Source organism: Gavialis gangeticus, unplaced genomic scaffold (assembly GCF_001723915.1).
Source record: "Gavialis gangeticus isolate Ggan-Ray unplaced genomic scaffold, GavGan_comp1, whole genome shotgun sequence".
NCBI classification, from domain to species: domain Eukaryota; kingdom Metazoa; phylum Chordata; order Crocodylia; family Gavialidae; genus Gavialis; species Gavialis gangeticus.
The window spans coordinates 5951694-5967389 of NW_017729031.1; the positions used below are offsets into that span (position 1 = coordinate 5951694).

The 15696-nt window shown below is 42.0% G+C and overlaps 1 protein-coding gene across 9 annotated transcripts in view; it reads right to left on the reverse strand.

Moving 5' to 3' along the window:
* Positions 1 to 15696, reverse strand: part of FMNL2 (formin like 2) — a 318749-nt gene that overhangs the window by 133649 nt on the left and 169404 nt on the right. The gene's annotated exons all lie outside the window — the stretch shown is intronic.

The window sequence follows — 15696 nt, forward strand, 5'->3', positions numbered from 1 at the left end:
CTGGCAACATGCAATTGGCCAGGCGTGAGGCCTGTCAGCAACCCACAGAGGCATGATGGGCCATGGTAAAGTGGTACAGGGCGCAGCCAAGCAGGGCAGTGGCTGCCGCACGCAAGGCCACAGCCTGTCACCCCCCCCCCCGTACACCCCTGTGAGGGCAAGGGCGTGCATGCCCCCAGATCAGCAGGCAGGCAGGGTGGGCTGTGGGATGCTGCGGGCTGGGGCCAGAGCAGCACCGGGCTGTTCTGGTGGGGGTGTTGGACTGGGTGTCGAGACCCCCACAGTGTAGGAGGGAGTGGGACAGGGGCAGGAGCAGGGGCAAAACTTTCACCCCTGCCCCACTCCCTCCTGCACTTCAAGGATTGTCCCATGACCCAGCCTGGCTGGAGTCCCATTCAGCTGGGCTGGGTCATGGGACAATCAGAGCCCAACAGCTCATCCAGGGTCACGGGCGGACAGCTCCCATCACTGCACGCACCATGGGGGAGCCAAGGGTGGGGGGCATGTGCCCCCCACCCCCCTGTGGCTCCCCCGGACGAGCTGCTGGGCTCCAATTGTCCCACAACCCAGCTGCCCCATTCACAGTGAGTGGGGCCCTGGCCAGGTCATGGGACAGTTCCCACAGTGCAGGAGAAAGTGGGGCAGGGTTGAATGACACGCCCCTGCTCCACTCCCTCCTGCACTGTGGGGGTCTCAATCCTCAGCCCCAGCCCCACTCCCTTCCTCACCACCGTGGGGGGCTGCAGATCACGGCCCCCATGGTGAGGGAGGGAGCGGGGCAAGAGCAGGGGCTGGGTGGAGTGGGGCCCCAGCCAGGCCCCACTCCCGGCCTATGGAAGCTGCTTCCATCACTTATGCTCTCAGTGCTGATTCCTTCTCACTGACCGTATCAAAATAACATTCCCTTTTCTGCATTAGCATGAGTTCTTTCAAGCCTACATTCTCATGCTAGATTGCACATGCCCATTTACTGCAATTACACTATCTGATTCACTTAGCCGGAACTGTGTATCTTTGTTTGTTGTTGTTCAAAGATGTATATTGGCCAGCTACCAAAATTTTCCACCTACAGTTACCATGCTCATTAAAGGCCCAGTTCAGTGATCTGTAACCATGGGGCTCCATAATATGTTGCATGTGTATCTTCCACCCAGCTACCAAAATGGTACAAAACTCTTCCTCCATAAATGCTGGATTCTGGCAATGAGCCAATACAATTTCTAAAACCTTTGGAGAACATGCAGAAAATATGAATAATTCTCTAAACTGTTTTATTCAAATTCTCAAACCTCTATGCAACTTAAATTTTCTGGAAATACCATGTCTACTTGACAGACACCTGTGGTTCTCTTTTATCTTTCAGGCAATCTAGATGGATAACAATGCAAGAAACATGTGGTTCATTCCACGTGATCTTCTACAATTTGTAGATTTATTATCAGTCCCACAAGTGACTTATCTATCCTGATCTTGAATGATGGAGCTTTTCCCCATCTTTTGAGTATCTACCCCATTGCTCAGATGTTATAAAACACTTTTCTTCCCTTAGCTTTAGGCTATTATTTCTTGTTCTGTCCTCTTATCAGACTGCATTCTTCATTCATGTATTCATTCATCTAGATGATGTTTATAGCCCGTGATCCTATTTCCTCTCTCCCATACATTCATTCTGTATATTTTATTGCCCATCTTGGTATTTTCTCTAGGCCTTTTCTATATCCTCCCTATATTGGGAATATCTAATTAAGATCAGTGTTATGTACAGCATAACCTGCCATCATACTGTGTTTGGCGGTATGATCTTATTAGATCTAATCAGCTTTTCAGACTAGCGCAGTACTTGGGAAAGCCATCTGTTGAGAAGACCTGTGATCAATGAGGACTAAATCACGGCAATACACCCAGTACAGACTATGTCTTCTGAATGAGGCACAAAACACAATGTGACCTTAAGGATCCAGTCTAACTTTTGGTGATTTGTAGCAATACTGAACTGGTTTGCTCATCACATTCCCATGATTAGGAACATTTTTCCCCACCTTGAATTTCTTTGCAGTTTTGGAGGCAACAGTCTTCACTCTGTAGTTTTAGCAGCTGTACATTGTTACTACGTGTTACCAGTTAGCTCAGTTCACACGCTGAAAGGCAAAGTGACCTCTCAATACATTCTGTACAGTCAAGGTCCATATCCTCTTTGCCTTCCTCAGACATCATGATTTTGAACTCACTGGTGAGCGATTTTGAGGTCCATTTGCACAAAAGTCACTGTCAGACAATGGGCAGGCCCACCTGCTGAGGTAGCTGAATAATGCTCTCCCCAGTAACAGTCCCAAACCTTGTCCTCTGGGCTTTCTTTTATTCACTTTTTAAACAAAAGATTCTAGACAAAAACAAGCTACTCACAATGGTAAGTCCCAGTTGTCAGAAACTATTTCAAAGCTAATTAGCCAGCTGGTAAGGGAAAGACACACCCATCCCCTTAGGCAGCCACCCCTATGGTCACTTCTCTCTCCTTTCTGTTGGGATCACTCACGTGACTAGAGAACAAATACGCATTTGGGTTTCTACACACCTTTATGCTTTGGCACAGCACTATTTAAAATATAAAGCCTTCTGCTTTTATGTTAATCACCCTGAAGGTCACATTAGGTTTCAGAACGCATTAAATTGTTGCATATACTGGAAATGCTGTTATTGGAAATTGTCATCAATTCTCACTGCAGATCTTCACAGGCTCACTGCTTTTCTAACAGCTTTCTTCCAGGCTTACATCTGTACTACTTTCTTTCTAACCTGTATGCCTATTATTTGTTAAATCTAATCTAACTCTCAAACAGTAAACTAATCTTTCCTGGCCTTTTGGTCTATTGCCTTGCTACTTCTTGAGAGCTGGGTCTCAGCAGAAAAACTGACCCTGACTGAATTAACTCTTTCTGGAGACTGTTAATGAACATCATAATTTTGAACACTGACTTCTGGAGTACCCCAATTGCTATCATTCTCCACCCCAAGTCTTTCTTTTAATAATGGCTCCCTGTTCCCTGATGGACAACCAGTTTCTTACACACACCAAGACATTTTTTTATCTAATTGGCAGCAATTCAATTTCTTTACAAGTTCATTTCATGACACTGTATCAAATGACTTCTTGAAATCCAAGTACACTACATCTACTGCAAGTCTTTTATCTACAAAACCAGTAATTACAGGAGACAAGGCAATGCAATTGGTTTGCAATGACCTTATAACTTGCAATAGCTGTGACTATAGTTATTATTAACAAAATACATGTTAAGTTTTTATTTTTTTGTTTTCTCATGGTTCAAATTAAATAGCTTGCAAAAGTCTCTTGGTCATTATCAGCTTCCCCACTTCTGGATTTCATGAGCCCCACTTTTAAGCTCGGTCTCAGGATTTAGGTGCTTCATTATTTTATTCTGCATTCCTGTCTAGCCCAAAATCAGAGTCTGTGTTCTCATGGGGTGCCTATACACGAGCAGCAAAGCTGCTCCAACACGCTGTAATTAATCGAGTCCGCTGGAGCATAGTAATTACCGTGCTCCAGCAGATGGCGGCGGGGGCACTGTAACTAAAGCTTGTTCAACGAACTTTAGTTAACACACCCCCACTGCCATTTCTCAGCATGGGGATGCCGATACAAGTGATGCTCCAGGCACTTTAATTAGAGCAGCTCTTGGAACTGCTCCAATTAAAGCACCCCCACCCACACGCTTCCAGAGCACATGTATAAACACCCATGGTGATTACCATGTGTGTAGCTATCCTGGGAAAATCCATCTACTATAAGCACTCTTACACTTTCTTTCATGTAATAATCTTATCTCACACAGGAATTGGGTACAATGATCATGTTACATGCTCTGACCTGACTTCTCTTTGTCCTACACCTTGCCCAACCATTCACACCAATGCCATGAAGCATTAAATTAGACTCTTACTAGTTTGTAACTTTATGCTCCATTTACACTCTTGCAAATGGCTGTACAAGATGCAAAGCAATGGCAAATCAGGCCCTAATAGCACAGAAATGCAGATGTTTTTCACTCTCACCTTTCTATCACTATAATAACAGTGTCATAAAATAAAAGCTGGCACAGCATCACACATTCCTACATAGTGAAGAGCATGGGCTTGGATCATAGTCAAAGCACTTGGATTGGCTTTGAATGTAGCTGTGATATAATATTAGCTCGCTGGACTGTAGCTGATGATTCTACTTTACAGTGCACTCTTTCACTAGAAGGCCAAGACTTCTGATTGAAACTGCAAAACTAGATGCCATTAATTGAATGTCTTTCCTCCAATCTCCAATAGGGTTAACACTGTTAGAAAGCTCATCTTATCACCTTTTCAATTCACACCTTGAAAAACTCTTTCTAGCATCACTGAAACAACAAACCTCCTCACATAACAGTTCCTCTGTCTCTGGAAAAGGCAATGGGAAACGTGTATATACCGCATCATTAGAGTCTATGGCTGACATTTGCTGATTTCCCAAATGTACCTACAAAAAGAACCTGGAATGCAACACTTAAAAATAGTTGCCAGTAGATCCTAAACAGTGCAGCGCTGTCTAGAAGGACTGGTTTGCCAATCATATTTTGGCCCCCAAACACATCATTTTTCTTTTTTCCCCGCAAATTCCAAAGTAATTCACGTCTACTGCTAAATGCCAAATAACGTAGGTAGGGTTTCCATTTTGCTTGCTCTAGATTCACATTACAAAAACCAGAACTTAACTTAATCACAGTAGCAGATGGAAAACAGGGAGAAATGCTAGGAGATCAACAGTATATTACATTACTAAAGAATTAAACATAAAACCAATAGCACACCAAGGAAATATACATTTTTTAGCCTAAGAAACAAAACTGAGTTCCGTCCAAACTGGCATTCTTGACAGTGTCTGAAACACAAGGCTGGTTGATTCAGTAACAGGGCTGCATACCAAGAGCTGTCATGATTTAGTCTCATTCCAGTCAAATGTGTTTCATACAGTGCAGTTTTCACTTGACTGGTCCACAATGATTACATCTGTTTCAACATGACAGTGGTAAAATGAGAAACATTCAACAAAAGCAAAGCAATCCTTATGCATGCCAAAACAGCATAAACTAGCCTAGTTCCAGCTTTGTATCTTTATGGCTCTATCTTAGCTTTTGTAGGCAGGACCCAAGGCACTGTGGCCCAACAGCAGTCCCCTGAAGCTTGACCAAGACACAAGATCCCCAGGAGTTCTGGAAGAGCAAGCACAAAACCGAGGCCATGACACTGTGGAATAAATATTACACGTGTTTCACAGGCACCTGCTCTCCTTTGCTGGAAACGGTTCACATTCTATCCCAAGCTGCCACTTCTGTGGTTCAAAACTGCCTTTTCCAGGAACACTGGAGCTAGGCATCTGCACTCCTTGTATGCCTGCAGCACAAGGACCCAGACAGAACCCAGGCACTTGGATACTACCAAGTTACTACTACATCTGGCACAAATACTGAGGAAAACCAATCAAACATCCTTAGTGGGCTCCCTTTTCCATCTACCACACCTTCACAAAGATAGCCACAATCCAGGGTGGATTTGATTTAAATTGAATCACTTTAAATCATGGTTTAAAACACCGGTCAGGAAGCCTGGATTTAATCATTCTTTTCTACAAAATGTGCATTCTTGTTGTTTGATGAAACCTTCATTAAAATATTCCCATACAGGATCTCTTTTACAGCCTGGCAAGCCTGCTACCATGATCGGTTTTCCCTTCTATCATACCATTCCCTCACAAGATCTCAAAACAATGGAGAGGCTATACTCAGACCTTATTCCTCAAGACTTCTAGAACATTCTGCTCAAAATGTTCTCACTTGTTTCTACTGCTTCTTCCTAGCACTTATATCCAGACTACTCCTTGCCCAGATCTACTCCACCCCCAACAATCCACTATTCAATTAACTTCTTGAAACTTTGCACTTCTAGAGAGCGGTAAAAGCTGGGCTCAGTGTACACAAACTTGCAAAGAGACAACAGGGCTGATGGATAGGTAATCAAGTCTATCTTTTTTTTAAAAAAAAATGTGTTTTGATTTTTATCCATGCTGCCATAACCCATCTTTTAATATAGAACACACCACCAACAAAATGTTTCCTCAATACCTTTTAGTGTCCTGCAAAAAAATCTTGTGCCTGCATGCAAAATGATTCTTTTATGGTACAGCACAGCAGCCCAGGCAGAGCAGGTAAAGCTCTGTGTTCTTGGTCTTCAGAATCAGGGTTCAAGTCAAATCTGAGATGTCCATTTTTTGTTCCTTCGTATTTTGCAGTTGGGGCAAGCAACAATAGCTAATGTTGTGATTTCTACCAAGATATTAAAGTGACCACCTATGAGTTGTCATGTCCTGCTCATTTCGTAAACTATAGGACAACTGCTGTGGAGCAGGCATTGCTTTCCTTACTCCCTCAGAAGTCATGCAGTATTAGCCATGGAGGAGCAACAGGAAATAACTACAGTTAAGAACAAAAAACAAGTTTTCTTCCAGAGAAAGAGTAAACCTAAATTTTCTGTACACAGATTTCTAGGAAATGGGTCCTGGGGTGTGTATTCTTCACCTCTGCACACTAGACTCTGCTGTGCAGCCTCTTGACATCCAATCCCTGCACTCTTTAACTGGGAATGCCTGGACAGTAGGCCAAGGGGGACATGACCCCAGCTGGCTGAACTTAGTACACCCACTCATGTGTTATGGATGTAAACACTTTCTGTTTCCTACAAAGCAGTGTTATCCTACTCCGGGAAGGCAATAAGCATCTGGAAGAAAGCCAAAAGGCAAGAGTTGTCATCTAATCTCAGCATTTTAAAGTCCACCCCCTCAAAAAGAGAAACACTCACCAAAACTAATGTAAACAGAGTTTCATTGCTAAGGACTAAACTCCTCTGCAACATGAGGTAAAACAATTGGAGTCATTTAGCTTTTCTGTTCAAAACAAAATTAAGTTTCTGTAGTTTGACCAAACTGATTCAGCTCCTTTTTCCTTTCTGTTTTCCTGTAGAGAAATTCTGTTAAGTGAGAGACAGGTCAGACAAGACCCCAAATCTCTTCACATTTTAAGGGAAGTAAAGCGCGCCTACTAACCTTTGCCCACCCCACGCATCCTTAGTTCAGAACTGGTTTCCACAGCAGTCCATTTCTACCTCTGGGTCTGAAATCTCTCCACAGCAGCTCAACAGTTCAACATCACAGTATCTGAATTCCAGCCTTCACCCTGCCCTTGGCTCTGAACGTTTTTGATCCAAAGACTGCCTCTTTGGCCTATCTGCATTCAATAGGAACAAGTTTTCATCATTCCTAAATCTTTTTATTCCTGAACTGTTGTTTAGTACAACTCTTTGGGACTTAGCTTCCTCACCACTATTTCCTCTGTCTCTCATATGTACAGTGAGTATCACAACTTCCGTTTACTGGGGAATCTCAAAAGGGAAGGTAACTCATGGTTAATCAGCTGCCATTCTTTAGGAAAAGCATGATTCATACATAAAGAACAGCATGGATTTATATGGTTAAAAAGCTGTGTCAGTTTGGGGCTCTGTCCCTTTCAACTTGGAAAAAAAAAAATCAATCCCTGTTCAAGATAGGAGATGGTTTAACCATATCTTCGTCTAGACTCAGTGACTGGTAAAACTTCACACCTGCACTGCCATTTTCTGTTAAAAACACCTGCTAAAGTGCAGTTTCTCAGATGACAGCTTTAACAAAAAAAACAGATTGAAGATTGAATTTTTTTATCCTTCTCTTCAGGTTGCAAGTTATCTACAAACTCTGGTTATGTTTCAAGTGAGATTCTAGGGTTATGCATAAAAGCCACAGTTAGGCCGAATTCTGTCATATCTTCAGGCCATGCAACTTCAGATAGGATAAGATTTAGCACTTTTTATGTGATGACGAAAGCATGTTGTGCCACTGAGTTTGAGTTTTTCACTGATTTCTATGGAGAATTCTAAGAAAACTGATGGGGTAACATGGCCCAGTAGTGTGTCGCATATTAATCTTGAGATTTAACTGTTTGTCAAAAAAATCAGTTAGTACAATATCATGAGCATGCATTTGGGCTGACATGAGTAAAATTCTTGTCTTACAACTGGTCAGTAGATCTTGATTCCAGTAATTTTGTTCTACCTATTATTCCACTCCAAAAGGGACGGCAAACTGCATGTACTCAAATCCTCTGGAAATCTAAGAGTAGATTTTGCCTATCGTATCTCACTATCGAGATGAAGCAAAAAGATACTTTAACATGTGTACCTATATACTCTGAATATAAGATGTACACATATAAACATATATGCGTGTGCATACATGTGTGAGACAGTCTATCAGTCCCGCAGCCAGAGATATTGACCTTATAATGAGAGAGGTCTTTGCTCTTTTGGCTGGCTCGCCAACTTGTTTACTTATTCCAGGAACAAAGAAATCAGTGTTATTTAAAGTATCAAACAACATTAAGAGGATCTTGCAAGGTCACTTAAAAAATTTACAAACATCCTAGTGACACATGTGAAAACAGGGTCAGTATTATGCAGAGACCATTTTCTGAATCTCATTTCTCTCTAGGACAAATTGCTACTGCTGTAGCCCTGCCAACTTTCACACCTAAGTTGTCAGACTGTTTCCCTGCACAGAGAAGGAATTTCTCAGAAAATCGTCTATCAGCCCTTAAGGACTTTTATGTCTCAATGAAAGAAGTATCTACTCCCAACTCTTAAAAGGGCCAAGGACTGTTAAAGCTCTACACTGCCTTGAATGATAGGTCTGAAAAACAGTGTTTTATGATAGTTGTTGACTGACTGACATTGAAGGGAAATAGCAGCACTTAAGAGACGCTGCTTCAAATCAGGACCAAATGCAAAATCACTTCATAACACAAAATATCCACAACATTCAGTAACATTTTTTAGTCTGGCTTGCGAAAGTCCCCAGACCCAGGCAATGGATACGAAGTTCAAACCCAAGTTCTATCAGCAGAAGTGCTGTACGGAAGAAGCTGGAAGACAGGATGACTGGACTATGTTTCACTTAGTAGTCCTACCTTTTCATTAGAACTGGAAACCTCAACAAAATTTAAAAGCAAACAAACACAAAAATGGCAAACTGTCTGACTTGACATAAACATGTCTACTGAAGTGCAATAAGCTGCTGCCCTCATTAGTCATTAAGTCTTATCATTTGGAAAGATGAAGGGCCATCTATCTTCACCACAGGATCATTCACCTTTTGAGTGAAGTAGAGCCTTTATCAAGGTTGAATGGAAAGAACTTCTGCCTCTCAACTTTCTTATGCATTGAACCTTCTCGTATGTCAAAGCCAAGAGCACAATAAAGCCATTACTGACTGCTGCATTTACCTCCACTCCTCATTCACACATGAGCTCTGAGAAATAAATGGTAAGTCAGATGACTGGGCATCAAAATCAATATACAAAAAACCTCTAGGCTGAGAGACACGCTGACTTCATGATATAAAAACAAATAAATTAGTACCTGCTCCAATGTCCTTATAAAATATACTGTTATGCATACAGTTGCCACAACACATATAGGAAATATACCAAAAAGGTGAACAAGACATGTTGGGGCAGGTGGAAACTAAGAAATCGCTGAACACGTCCTAATTATAGGTCCCCTTCACTTCATCCACAGTGCTCTCACGCCTGAAGTACTTCACAGCTTTCTCAAGCGACCCTTCTTTTACATGGCCAATTTACAGAAGTATCACGTGTAGACAGAGAATGACAAAGAAAGATGCTCCAGTTTTTGATGAGATACAGCATTTGCTTCTAGTCTTATAAATGGTAAAATGTAACTGTATTATTTAATGGCGATCTTTCTAGGCACACATAGCAGCATTTTAAATGGGTTGCAGAGCCATCTATACGTTTATTCACTCTAAGGTTTTATATGTTCTAAGACAACAACATACATTGTAAGAGTGTTATGTCAGAATAAAAGACAAATTCAGACACACAGCCTGTGTATCTACATTTTTTTCACAAAAATATGAACAATGTCCAAATGTAAATTCACTGGAACACTGGAGTCCATTCAAGACACAGAATTTTGCACAACAGCTCTGGGAGACTGCAGTGCTTAACCCACAGGAAACTGGACACAATTCTGTAACTCTGAATGCACCTAGCTGGCAAGCAGCAGCAAAGGAACATTTTTCATATCTAGTGTCCCTAAAAGATCCAGCGATAGCAGAACTTTAATACACGCGTGCGCAAACACACACACGCGCACTCACACTTCGGTTAATTCTTGCTCTACGTACCACGTTTCACAGCCTTAGACTACACATAAGAGAGCTGTGTATTTAATCCCTCTCTGAAACATCTCTGACCTAAAGGGCATGGATGGCACTTGAGACTGGCAAAACAGTACAGAGCTGGTGATCAGCAGAGATCCTAAAAATCTGTCTGCCTCAGAAAATGGTGGGAAAATGTAGAATTTGCTTTTTTTTTTTTTTTAAAAAAAATTTAAAATTTTTTTTTTTATATTTTTTAAAAAAATTTAAAACGTTTTAAATTTTTTTACAAAATCTACAAACAAAAGTTTCTCTAAAAAAAATAAAAAAAAAAAATTCTCAAAAAAAAAAAAAAATTTTTTTAATTTTTAAAAAGTTTTAAATTTTAAAACTTTTTAAATTTTTTTAAAAAAAATTTAAAATTTTTTTTTTTTTTTTTTTTTTTTTTTTAGAGAAACTTTTGTTTTTAGATTTTGTAAAAAAATTTAAAACGTATTAAATATTAACTAAATTTTACTGAAGGTTAGGGATGTGAACGGTTAAACGTTTAAGTGTTTAAGCATTCACATATTGATAACTGATAATATCTTCCCGATTCTTGTTTAGCACGGGGCAGGGGGCAGGTAGGAGGGGAGAGGGGAAAGGGAAGCAGTAATGTGCCCTGGAAAGTGGCAGGGCAGGCAGGAGGGAGGGAAGAGGGAGGAGGGGGAAAGGGAGGAGGAGAAGTAACTAATACAGTGGGGAAGTGGCGGGGGAGCCACAAGGGGCCAAATCCTTCTTGTGGCAGTGCAGCCCAGGCCCCTTCCCCACCATCTGCCGGAGGTGCATGTGCACCCACCACTAGCGAGAAACCAGGCCAGGGCTTCACGAACACCAGTGCAGCTGCTTGGAGCCTCCCAGTGACCTGCCATGGCTGGCCCAGGCTCCAGGCAGGCCCCTGCCACACACCACAGAGCATGGGCTATTTGCGCTAGGTGGCCAGGAGGCTGCAAGCAGCTGCACTGGAATCTGCAGAGGCGGAGCCTGGCTCATTGCCGGCGGTGGGTATACATGTGACAGCAGGGAAGGTGTTGGGACTGCACTGCCACAAGAAGGATCGGGCCATTTGCAGCTTCCCCATCAGCCACCCTGAGGCACACTTATATCCAATGCCAGCAATGAGCTGGGCCAGGGCTCAGCGGATCAGCAGCAGCAGCAGGTGAGGAGCCTTCCCAGCTTGCTGCTGTCACCGACAGCTTCACAAGGGCTGTGGCAGGGTTCACCATTGCTACCTGCAACTGGCCCCGCCCCTGAGCAGCTAAGCACCAGAGGCAGCAGTGGGCAAGGGGCTTTCCCAGCACACTGCTGGTGCCAGTGGAGAGCTAAATAGGGGCTGGGGCCAGCTGCAGGCAGAGACTTTCCCAGCCCATTGCTGTCTCCCAGAGAACAAGTGAGTACATGCAGGGGCCAGTCCCTGGTACATGCATGTAATCAGTTAACCATTTAGCCAATAATGTTAATGGCGTTTAAACAGGTACTTAATTCATTAGTATTTACATCCCTAATGCCTACATATATTGTGGCTCAGGAAACTAATGTTCAGCATATCATTTTAATTGCATAAAAATGAGGATTTTAATTTTTTGTCAGAGAATTTGGGGGATTTTATCATCATGGAAAACTAGGACCCCTGGCAATCAATTCCAACGTACCCTATATGAAAAGTGACCAAATATCAATCTGATGTTCAGTGTCACGTGGGCTCTGTCAGTCATGTGGGCTCCGTCAGTTTGGGTCAGTCCCAAACCCTCATCAGAAAATGTCCTTACTTTTCTAGTCTTAGCAAAGAAGCCATGGTCCTGCTAGCTCAGAGATGAGACGCATGATGAGACAATGTGAGGAAGCATGTACTGTGGCTATATGGCTAAATATGGTAGTCATGTCTCCGGCATTCTGTATCAAAAATTTAATTCACTTAGTACACAAAAACAGCAGTGGTTACTTTCAGGAATTAGAAGAAAAAAGCAATAAAGAAAGAGAAATTATGATTACTAGGTAGTAGGTATTACACCGATAAGAATAATGTTCTTTTAATTAAGGCACAGACAGCTAGACCCTGCATATCTGAATCCTTTAAGGAATATTCTTGCCTGCAGGACAACATCTCTTTCACCTGTCACATACCTAAAACTACAACATGAATATTGCTTTTAAATCAAATAAATGCATTCTCTTAAGGAAATCTCACCTGTAATGTAAAACTGTCAGTGTAACAGTGCAGCAGTTTTAGCTTCCAGAGGAAGGATCCGTATTTGGGCATCTGTTCCTGTGCCCCAAATACTGTAGTGGCCTTCAGGAACGGTTCTCAAGTTCTAGGAATGGCACCCACCACCTCTCGGAACTCACAGCAAACCGAGGCAAAGCACTCTCAAAACATCAGTAATGAGTGCATGAACAGGAGAAAGGTTTCCCATTTACAAGAAGAGCAACCACTGCTCATTTCTCACTGTGACAGGACAAAACAGCATTCCCAGATTCTAATTCTCATCTCACTCTACACCACTGTGGTTCTGCAGCCATCAGTGGGATTGCACTGGATTTGGCCTAGTGCAAGTAGAAGAACTGGGTTTTTCGTGTATTTTAAGTTAGTGTTAAAAAAGATGGGGGCTATCACAGATGTAAAACAAACATTCCTAGACCTTACAGATTCACAGAAGTTTAGGAAGGGACCTTGTGAGATCATAAGGTCCAGCCCTCCTGCTCTGGGCAGGAAAAGACTGCTGGGGTCAAATAACCCCAGCCAGGTGTGCACCCAGTCTCCTTATGAAGACCTCCAAGGTAGGTGCCTGCATCACCCCTGCTGGAAGTCTAAATTCAGTTTTACATTCAGTTTAACACCAAAGCTTTTTTTCCTTGTTCTAAAAGGTGTACACTTAAAGGATCCCCTCCCTATTTCATCTTTCCTAATCTGAGGTTATTCTCCAAATCATCAATTTAACTTTTCAATGCCCAGTAATCTTTGCATGCTGTATTTGAGAACATTGTTGTCTGTGGAAGTTTATTTCCACATCTTCTGTTTTTCCTCTCAATGTTTCTGTAATGAGGGGCTAACCTAAATCTTCAAATCTTCTTTTGGTTATAGCCAGCACAGCCTGAATTATTTAAAGATTTTATTAATGGCTAGTTTGTTACTACAAAGTAAATCCAACATTGCTTCATAAATCAAATCTGTACCTCCCAACTGTTTGAAACTGAAAAGGCCAGACCTCTTTCCGGGCTAGTGAAATCTTGGGAGCAAAATTACAGGCTCTTTAGTGGATGCAGTTTTATTTTTTGTCATTATAAGGTACCTTGGTCTTCCTAGAAACTAGTATAAGGAGAATCTACCCCTAGGCATCAAATTCGAGAAACACTACAAGCAGACTAGAAATCAGTATGTAATAGCCACCTTCGATCTGTGCATGTGTACAGTATATGTATATTCATATCAACACTTTCTGTATATAGATTTTTTTTTTGTAAATGTACATTTACCTTTGCTATTTTCAGTTAATTTAGTCTTGATGAAAAACAACAGATTTCTTACACCAGAAACTAAAATGCAGTTCAAGCTTCTATACACTGTTTGAATGCAAAACTCAGACTGAACTCCTTCAGTGCTGAGCCTTCCAATGAGACTGCCAAGTGAGGCAGTGGCTCTTTCAGGTAAGATCAGTACACCAGACACTCAGATGATGCCTCCTCAACTCATTTCATATAGACTACTTTAAAGGCTAGTTCAGCCAACATTCAATTGCTTCTGATCTGGTTTGAACTGGTAACCAAATGGCAAAAGGCTCTCGTATCCCATTACCAGTTCCATGAACCAGCCAATTCCCTATTAAATGTTTTATATGCAAGTGTGACATCTGCCATTTCACTCCAATTACATAACTGTACTTTAGGTGCGTGACAGCTAAAAGTTATGTCTGTGTGATAAGGTGCTTGCTGAAGGCTCTATGAAGATTATACCAAGTGTTTTCCTGTCATTTGTTCAAATATTAAGCTATATGTTGTTGCTAAGAGCCTAATTAAAGTTTAAGATGTAGTAAGGCCTTATATAAAGTAAGGCATAGTAAATTTAGCAAAGCCTTGAAGTAGTAAGGCCCTGTGGCATAGTTAAAATTAACCTTATCAAAGGAATGCAAGGCTTGTACTGCTATTGATCAGTCTAAGGACAGTTGAATTAAAAAGAATCAGAATGGCTGTAACTTATCAGCACAGGTCAGAAATTATAAATTGGCTGGCACACATGGAAATCATTCAGAAGGAAGATACCGCTCTGTGAAAGGGATTAATTAGCTGTTGACCGGGATCAGTGGGCCTGCGGATCTTGAGGAGCCCAAAGACTGAATACCAGGTCCTTCCCAGTACCTCTCGGACAGCGCTGATCGGGGACACCCGACTTTGCTGAGCTTTGTGGAAAGAGAAACTTGTTGTACATCAGGCATCAGAGGGGACTACCAGTAAGTTGCCAACGTGAATTATTATTGTCTATTATCTGTCTTAGTATACTACACATAGTCGTGTTTTTGTTAAGTCAATAAACCTTTCGTACCTTTCTACCCCCCCCCCCCCCAACCACACTCTCAATCAATCCCGAACCCTCCGCTGGCAGCTGGGACAAAGTGCACTCCAGTGCAAATTCTCCAGAGAATAATCAGCCTTCCTGTCATGCATGTGCAGAGCTCCCACAGATGTTTAATAGAAATGATGAGTGGTCAGTCAGCCTGCTCGAGTCCTACAGAATCTAATATTTATGAAACGTTCTGCAGTCCAAATGAGCCAAAGGCACTGTTCAAAATAATGCAATACACACACAATGCACCCTCACCAATAACATAGCAACTTTTTAAGGTCTAATCCTGCTTTCACTGGAATCCACAAAAAATCTCCCTTCAATTTCAGCAGGAGTAAGACTGGGGCCAAGCATGGGATACCCACCTTTCAATTAACTATTTTTCTTCCAACTTTTAAGAGACCTAGTGAATCATGGCTTGCATTTGACAGCTTGTCTAATTGTATTCTGACCATACAGTTGGTCCAATAAAAGATATCACCCCAAAAAATCCTTGCCTTTCAAATTTTAAGGCTGTCCCATACAGATACTTGATAAGTCTATTGGTTTAATTCTGCAATTTTTAACTTTACACACTTCTAAAGAGCCTGTGCACAGGAAAGTCTCTTGATCATGCTGTTCCCAACCTATCAGTCATATGTTAGGAACAGGGACATACCAAATTCACAGCAGAAGTGGGGTGTACAGCAGCTCTTTTAATCTTGCAAGTTCCCCCACGCGCCCCTCCACCACTGACTGGTGAGGGGCTGCGTTTGCAGCTTGCTCTTAATCAGGAGGGAGGCGAAAACTG